The following is a 9,347-nucleotide window of genomic DNA, read 5'->3' as shown; positions in this document are numbered from 1 at the left end:
TGCCAATCAAGAAGGATGTCTTATATGTATATATGCATATATGTATGTATGTCTAGATGTATTATACGTGCATGTTTCAACTTTGTGAAGCTATGCAATGAATAAAAATGCAAAAGAGTCAAAAAATTAAAAAAAAAAGAAAAAAGAAAAAAAAAGAAAGATACTCTTGAATTGGAAAGTTGTTAAGAGACAGGTCAATTCTCTGAGAACCTCCACAGCTGTGGATCATAGCATCTGAAGGAGTTGCAAGGCAGCCTTTTCTGACACAGGTGTTGCAGATTGGGAGTGAAATAAATTGGAGGCAGAGGGAGGAGGAGGAGATTCAGGTCAGACAAGGCAATAGCTTCTCAGAAGAGAGTTCAGAGAACAACAATGGCCTCTCAGTCTCCTTGTTTCATCCCTTCGTAAGAGAAGAACCATTCTGCGTTGGATCTCCAGCAGCTCCTGTCGGGTGACATCCATGTATTCTAGCAGCTTTCCTGTGTAGTCCAACTTATGGCATCTGAATATGGGGCAAGAATTACAAGAAGAACCAGAGCTGTTCGTAAGAAGGGTCCCTCCAGAATTATAGAAGAAGAGCTCTGATAAGAATTTTTTATTGGGGGTAATTAAATGGGCCAACACTTCAAAGGGCCGAGCCAGGAGACTGATGAGACACTTAAATGCTTGTTCTGACCCCAGTCCTCTTCTCTGTTTGAAAGTTTGCCTCCATGACATTTCATAAGATCAACACCTGCTACCAGAAGTGATAGTGCCTTTTGCGTTTCTCAGTGTACAGACTATGCTGTGGCGTGGTAGGAGGGGGAATAACAGCAAAAAAAAAAAAAAAAAAAAAAAAGGGGGGGGGAGCGGTGTGAATTGTTAAGGTCAATTCCCTAAGAGCTTCCCCAGCTGTGGATCATAGTGTCATGCCAGAGAAACTGAGGCAAGATAGAGATTAGAGAGTTTTTAATATTTTATTAATTGGAGAGTTTAATTGACTGGACAGGAATCTCGTCTCAAAGTATCCAGTGACGAATGGGAGAATGCCATACCCTTTTATATCTTTCAAAGAAAGAAAAGAGTGGGAAAGATTTTTATAGAACCATTTGGTTCTGTCAGCATGGGGAAAGGCTATAAAGTCTTGCTAAAAAGCCAGAGTCAGGATGTTTGAATAAACAAAAGTAATAAATCAATGAAGTATCAGGGAGGGCTTTATCTCTTGGAATCTTTTAGAGGGACAATGTCATAAATTCTTTGAGGGCAGAAGGAGCTAGGAGCCAGGATGTCTGATCTGCTCCTCCTCTCCCATTGACAATTTATAACCTTAGAGGGGAGGACTGGGAATGAGATAAATTGGAGGCAGAGGGAAGATGAGGGAGGCGAGACAATGCAACAGCCTCTCAGTCAGAGATATCGGAGAACAGTAACTGTCCCCTTGTTTCATCCCTTCACAAGAGGAGATCCATTCTGGGTTGGATCTTCAGTAGTTACTGTTAGGTGGTTCCCCTCTATCCCAATAGAAAGTCACTTCTTAGTGAGGGACATCCTAAGTAGTTTAAAATAAACGTGCAGTTTTCTTTACAGTTAACCTCTGAAATTATTCACTTCAGTTAGGAGATTGAATTAATGGATGAGATTCTACCTTGTTTCTCCTGGAACCATAATTAAAATTTCTCCAAATATTTAGAAATGAGATGACTACAACTTTCCTGAGGTCAGAGAGTGATGGAAACAAACCCAGCACATTGGAGAGGAATTGTACAGGTAAGGTTTTTTATTCCTATCGGACTTCCCTGCTTTGGTTTGGTTTGAAATAGAGAGATAAGGGGAGTGTTTAAGGTTTGGGATGGAAATTGTTAAATTGTGCAATTATTGCTGTTATGGATGTATGGGAACTTTATATGTGTGATGATGATTTGATTTAGCCTAGAAATCCCTTATTCTATTGGAATTGCTCTGGCAGACTGTTCTCAGATTGCCTGTTTTTAGGAAATCAAGATAGACACCTGTATTGGGACTGGCAGTCTCCAGTCCTGTAAGCCCAGTTTCTTACTTGGTATGTCAGCATTTTCAGAACACTGCCGTTTTGAGATGAAGCCTCTAAAGTTCGGGTTTGCCTGCCTTCATGGTCTAACTGTGCATATTCTGCTCAGAAATCCTTTCTGGATCTTTGAAGCAGTTCCTGTTCTATCAGAGGGGACAAGTGAAGCTACGCCAGTCCCCACTCTTTCCCTCCTTTGGAATCCCTGACAGACTTGAAATGTCCCTCCTAGCATGGTGCTGTCTTGAGCACTACTACTCCCTATATAAGCAGATGCTGAGTTAAGCACACAAATGACTGCAGATCACCTAACACAGTGAACATCTCAGACTGGATTCTCTGGATAAGATGAGGGCCTTTGTGTCAGAAGCCATCAACACATTCCTATCAACACATTCTTCTTGTGAACGGCCTTGGGGCCTCAGGAAGAACAATAAACCACAGATGTTTCTTCTCCCCCTCTTTGAAGGTCCCTTCTCCCCTGCTGCCCCCCCCATACCCATGTTGGCAAGTAGCCCTCCCCTATATAACTTGAGCTGTTTCCAATAATAAACAAGACCTTGACAAGAATCTGCTTGGTCTCGCTCTTCTTTCTCGCCCGTTTCTCTTTCAGGCTGGGTTCTCCTCGGTTCCCCACAAATGACCGAGTCCCGCAGGACAGGACAAGTGGCTCCCCAACGTGGGGCTCGAGGTACGGACCCTTGCCAGACGGACCCCCACCTGAAGAAGTCGTTGCGCCCCCAGAGAAGTTGCAAGGACCGCTTTCACTGCTCATGAAAGTCTTCCGTCCTTGGTGAGTAGTTTCGTCTGTCTCATAAGAATGGGCCATAAGTTATTTAAAGAGCAGGTTTTTATAAAAGACCTTAAAGCATCCCTCAGAGAAAGAGGGGTTAGAGTAAAGAAAAAAGATTGTTAGATCCTTTTTTTTTTTTTTTTTTTTTTTTTTTTTTTTAAGCTTTCCACTGAACTTTCTTGCCTGCAAAATTTGCTTACAAAGACCATCCTCCTCCCGGCTTCAAGCCCAGCAGCCGCTCCCCCTTTGCTGCCTTACAAGGAGGGCCCTGAGGCGGTTCCCATGACAGTTTTTTCTTACTGGGGCTTGATTTGTGCCAGCGTAGAAGAGGCCCCCAGAGAGCCCCATCAACAGCAGCTTTTATCAGTTGCAAAGTTTTGCCTACGCCCCTTATCCCGAGCTGCCTCTTTAACCTCTATTCCTTCGACTGATAAAAATCCTTCCAAACCTCCGTCTATTATAATTGAAATGCCAGATCCCCCAAAAGAGCCCCGCATCCACCACCTCCCATGTTTATCCCAGGACTATTTGGGTACATCAGATTTAAATCTGTATGTAAAAGGTGAAAATAGTTTTGTGTTTGTGTATGTCTGCTTTGCATTGTTTCTGTTCTGTGTTAAAAGTTAGCAAGCTCATAGGAGATAAGAATTCAGCCTCTGTATTACAGGCTTAGAAAAATAACAGGCTGAATTGTGGAAATTGGAATTCATTCAGAATAGTAATTCTTTCAGAGTGGTTCAAAATGTATTGGTCTTAAAAATTGTTTGTAACTTTAAACTTTTTAACCTGTTGTACCAATTTGTAAGTAAAACAAGAAAAAAAAAACCTTGACTATTTTAAACTGGTGGGAAAGTTTTCTCTGAAAAGCAGATTTTCAAAGTCTGCTCTGCTAAAGAGGAGTAAAGGCAATACAATCTTATATGCTTAATACCACCTGGGAAGCTTCTTACTAGTGGCCTTGAAGCACTCAGGCTGAAAAAAAAAGAGGTGATTAAAGAAAAGGTACAAGAGAGATTGATTTACAAAAGCAATCAATAGTTTAAATGAAGCATCTAGTCAGAAGAGTTATGGGTTTGGAAGTGTTTAAAGTATGTCGGAGAAGGTTTGAGCAAGTAGGCAGTGGGAGGAGAGAAACAGAGATGGAACAGGAGAATAAAGGTGATTTAAAGAAGGATTGATTAGTGGGAGCAAATGATTTCAAGAAGAAATCAGTGGGGAAAAGAAGGAACTTGTTGGAAAGGGGAGTCACAGAGAGATGACTGTGAGACAGGATGTGTTTTTGCAGGGGGAGAGCAGCGGTAGGAAGCTGCAGCCGTTTTTGGCTGAAGAAAGCAAACTGATTTAAAGGGTCTGGTTACTCATACTAGATGTTAATTGAGTGAACATTTGTTTCTAAAATACATAATGGTTTTTGTGTTTAAAGAATATGATCAGAAATGTGATATATAGTCTGAAAGGGTAATTAAAATATTTAATTGATATTTTTAAGAGCTTTTCAGATTCTTTTATGTGAAAATAGAAAGTTTTATTATTTAGAGGGACTCCAAGGATAGTAGTTTTTGCCTTTGTCCTTTTGAAAATGTTTTTGTTGTGAACAATATATAGTTGGGATTTTTTGTGTATTGGGTATTTAAAAGCAAAATGATTAGTATAATATTCAAGTTATTCAGGATTCAACATCTGCATGGGTACATAAGAATTGTGTGAACATTATGGAATAAATTTCTTATTGTTAAAAGTCTTACAATATGTAAATGATCTTCTTGTGGCAGGGTGGGGAAAAAAAAGTGACCTTGTCCAAGTCACTATAAATTTTTTAAATTATTAGGAGCACAGGGACTGAGAATTTCTTAAATTGCAATTTGTGAAATGTAAGGTAAAATATTTAGGTCATTGTATAAATGAAAGTAAAAAGAAATTAGATCCTGTAAATTACTTAAGGGAAACAATGGAAACAGTAAAGGAAAGGGATTGGCACCAGGGCATTGGTCAATGAAATTTTGACTAATCTTATGTTATCTAAGAATGCTGCAGTGATTCATGTGCAGGGGCACCAAAGAGGAGATTCATTTGAGATAAATAGAAACTGCTTTGCAGATGAGGAGGCAAAGGGGCCTAGAGAAGAGGAGATAATGGTGCTAATTCTGACATTTCTCCCTCCAGTGCCTCCACTTTCCCTTACCCCAGAAGAGAAGCAGGAAATCTAAAGCGTTGGCACTCAGGAGGATAAAGAGGGGCACTGGTTCCTCCCTAATGGCAGAGAGGTACTGACCATAGCAGGTATGAGACATGTACCCCAACATTTACATCAGGGCAGTCATTGGGATGTCTGAGACCTGTGTGATGTGGTGCTGACTAGGTCTGTGGCACTGGCTTATGTACAATAGAAGGCAACTGGTCAGCGGGTGTCCTCTTTGTCAGAGGATGAATAAGGCGGCCCAATGACAAGACTAAAAGGAGAAAGCCTCCTGGTATCAGGCCTTTCCAAAGCATACAGGTGGACCTTACCGAGCTGCCGTCAGTGGGGCGTCTCAAATACTTGTTGGTCGTAGTGGACCATCTGACCTTATGGGTGGAGGCCATTCCCCTTGCCTGGGCAACAGCCTCAGTAATTGTAAAAGTACTTCTTGAGCATATCATTCCAGGGTATGTGATGGTGGAGCAGGCAGATTTAGGCCAAGGCACCTGTTTCACAGCTAAGATCCTCCAATCTGTGGCCCAAGCTCTAGAAATATGATGGGACTTACACACCCCATAGCATCCTCCCTCATCATGCAAAGTGGAAAGGATGGATAAGGAAATTAAACAGCAACTGACTGAATTGGCATTAGAGACACAATTGCCCTGGACCAAGTGCCTTCCCCTTGCCTTGTTAAGAATTAAAACAAAACCCCTGAAGAGATGTGGAATTGTCACCTTATGAATTATTGTATGGTCACCCTTATCTAAAAGGGATTCAAAATTCTTCCTTGTATCCAATATTTGAAACCAAGGATTTGTTTTTAAGGAAATATGTTATGTCTTTACTGTAACATCTGAAAACTTTACAACTAAACAGGCTTATTGCTCAGACTCCTCCCTTAGGATTTTAACAGTGCATGAGTTCTAGCTTGGAGACGGGGTCCTGGTTCGGACATGGAAGGAGGACAAGCTGACTCCGAGCTGGAAAGGACTGTTCCAGATCCTCTTGACATCAGATACAGCAGTGCTACACAGGAAAGAGGGTGGACTCAGCATACCAGAATTAAAGGACTGGTGGACTCCGAGGGTGTGGACTTCCCAACTGAATGCAGAGAACAAGCTGAGACCAACATTGAAAAGCAACTGATGAACTGTGCATGTAAAATCTTGATAGCGGTATTGAAACCTCACTATTAGATAAAATATCTATTACTGACACCTCCCCCTTCTACAAAACATCCTCCATCAATCATAAGAGTTCCTAAAACTTGTACCAATAATGTCACTTTTCCTCCTCTGATGAATTGTGTTAGAAAGAAAAGAATCTGGTATGACACTTTATTTGGTGGTGCTGGAACTGGTTTGGGTATAGTTAATTCTATAGATCTTGAGACCTTGGCCAGCAGACTGAGCAGTGCTGGGCAAGATGTTTCTCAAGCTTTGACTGTAAATGCTCAATAGTTGCCCACGACGATCCTACCCCACCAAAATACATTAAAATGTCAAGGGCAATTCTTACAAGTTTTTTAATGATAGTATTATTACTAGTTTGGGTTTTACTGGAAATATTAGTAAATTATTTAAGTGGACCAAATGCTCTTTACAAAATATGTATACCTTGATACAAAAAGAAAATGCTCAGAGATTGTTGCAATGTGGGATTATGTTTAATGTAACAGAAGCATGGAAAAAACAATACCTGAAAATGCTATGTGTACTTCTTTTTGGTGTACTGGAACTATTGTGTATTGTCAAGTTAAGATATGGGCTGTTATGTGTCAATTATTTTTCTTTACCTCATATATGTGGAAACTGCATAGATTTGAATAATGTAACCCACATAGCCTAAGACAGGGGTCTTGCCTTTGGCCTTTTGTTCTTTGATTATCGGGGTAGCAAGCATGGAGTCGGACCACATAGCCTAAGAACAGGCCTTCCACCGACCGGACCTATTTTCCGGTCAATTTAAATAAAGAAGGGGGGCATGTCAGAAGCCATCAACACATTCTTCTTGTGAACGGCCTTGGGGCCTCAGGAAGAACAATAAACCACAGATGTTTCTTCTCCCCCTCTTTAAAGGTCCCTTTTCCCCTGCTGCCCCACCATACCCATGTTGGCAAGTAGCCCTACCCTATATAACTTGAGCTGTTTCCAACAATAAACGAGACCTTGACAAGAATCTGCTTGGTCTCGCTCTTCTTTCTTGCCCGTTTCTCTTTTAGGCTGGGTTCCCCACGAATGACAGAGTCCCGCGGGATGGGACACCTTTATAGTGCTGATAACTCTGGGACTGTCAGGAAGAGACTTGCTCTTGTCTTAAGTTATTTATTTTTTTTTTTTAATAATTATAACATTTTTTGACAGTACATATGGATGGGTAATTTTTTACAACATTATCCCTTGCACTTACTTCTACTCAGATTTTTTCCCTTCCTCCCCCAGATGGCAAGCAGTCTTATATATGTTAAAATATTACAATATTCTAGATACAATATATGTGTAGAACCGAATTTTTTGTTGCACAGGAAGAATTGGATTCAGAAGGTAAAAATAACAGTTTACACTCATTTCCCAGTGTTCCTTTTCTGGATGTAGCTGGTTCTGTCCATCATTAATCAATTGGAATTGGATTAGCTCTTCTCTACGTTGAAGAAATCCACTTCCATCAGCATACATCCTCGTACAGTATCATTGTTGAAGTGTATAATGATCTTCTGGTTCTGCTCGTTTCACTCAGCATCAGTTGATGTAAGTCTCTCCAAGCCTCTCTGTATTTCTCCTGTTGGTCATTTCTTATAGAACAATAATATTCCATAACATTCATATACCATAATTTACCCAACCATTCTCCAATTGATGGACATCCATTCATCTTCCAGCTTCTAGCCACTATGAAAAGGGCTGCCACAAACATTTTGGCACATACAGGTCCCTTTCCCTTCTTTAGTATTTCCTTGGGATATAAGCCCAGTATTAGTATGGCTGGGTCAAAGGGTATGCACATTTTGATAACTTTTTGGGCATAATTCCAGATTGCTCTCCAGAATGGTTGGATTCTTTCACAACTCCACCAACAATGCATCAGTGTCCCAGTTTTCCAACAGCCCCTCCAACATTCATCGTTATTTGTTCCTGTCATCTTAGCCAATCTGACAGGTGTGTAATGATACCTCATAGTTGTCTTAATTTTCATTTCTCTGATCAATAGTGATTTGGAACACTCTTTCATATGAGTGGAAATAGTTTTAATTTCATCATCTGAAAATTGTCTGTTCATATCCTTTGACCATTTATCAATTGGAGAATGGCTTGATTTCTTATAAATTAAAGTCAATTCTCTGTATATTTTGGAGATGAGGCCTTTATCAGAACTTTTAACTGTAAAAATGTTTTCCCAATTTGTTACTTCCCTTCTAATCTTGTTTGCATTAGTTTTGTTTGTGCAGAAACTTTTTAATTAGGTGTAATCAAAATTTTCTATTTTGTGATCAATAATGGTCTCTAGTTCTCCCTTGGACACAAACTCCTTCCTCCTCCACAAGTCCGAGAGGTAAACCATCCCATGTTCCTCCAATTTATTTATGATTTCGTTCTTTATGCCTAAATCTTGGACCCATTTTGATCTTATCTTAGTATGTGGTGTTAAATGTGGGTCCATGCCTAGTTTTTGCCATACTAATTTCCAGTTTTCCCAGCAGTTTTTGTCAAATAATGAATTCTTATCCCAAAATTTGGGATCTTTGGGTTTGTCAAACACTAGATTGCTATTTTTATTCACTATCTTGTCCTGTGAACCTAACCTATGCCACTGATCAACTAGTCTATTTCTTAGCCAATACCAAATGGTTTTGGTGACTGTTGCTTTATAATATAGTTCTAAATCAGGTACAGCTAGACCACCTTCACTTAATTTTTTTTTCATTACTTCCCTTGAAATTCTCGACCTTTTGTTGTTCCATATGAATCCTGTTGTTATTTTTTCTAGGTTATTAAAATAGTTTCTTGGGAGTCTGATTGGTATAGCACTAAATAAATAGATTAGTTTGGGTCTTGCCATAAGTTCTTGCATTTTTTAGTTTTATTTTTGATTTATTTGCTTCACATTGGGTTGGTCAAAATCATAGTACTGAGACCTTCCAGGTATCCAGGGGGAGGTAATTCAATAATTCAAATATTCAGAAGAAGAGTATGTAATGTGCCTCAGTTTCCCTAGATTGTCATCTTTGTTAATTTATCTTTGTATTTTTATGTCTGTTCTGTTCTGGGATAACTGTTTCCAAGAAAGTCAGTGGAAGCAATATTTATGGTAAGGACTTATCAATGGTATTATCATGTTGCCACTATATCTAC

The 9,347-nt window shown here is 39.8% G+C and overlaps 1 long non-coding RNA gene across 1 annotated transcript; it reads left to right on the top strand.

Moving 5' to 3' along the window:
- Positions 1–336: 336 nt before the first annotated feature.
- LOC141553913 (uncharacterized) lies at positions 337–7,157 on the top strand. The gene is made up of 4 exons (XR_012485717.1): positions 337–604; positions 1,670–1,746; positions 2,637–2,816; positions 4,980–7,157. It is a non-coding gene; the product is annotated as an uncharacterized LOC141553913 (long non-coding RNA).
- Positions 7,158–9,347: the final 2,190 nt, after the last annotated feature.

Source organism: Sminthopsis crassicaudata, chromosome 1 (genome assembly GCF_048593235.1).
Source record: "Sminthopsis crassicaudata isolate SCR6 chromosome 1, ASM4859323v1, whole genome shotgun sequence".
Taxonomy (NCBI): domain Eukaryota; kingdom Metazoa; phylum Chordata; class Mammalia; order Dasyuromorphia; family Dasyuridae; genus Sminthopsis; species Sminthopsis crassicaudata.
Note: the sequence above shows the minus strand (reverse complement) of the source record. Positions and strands in the feature narration are given on the sequence as shown.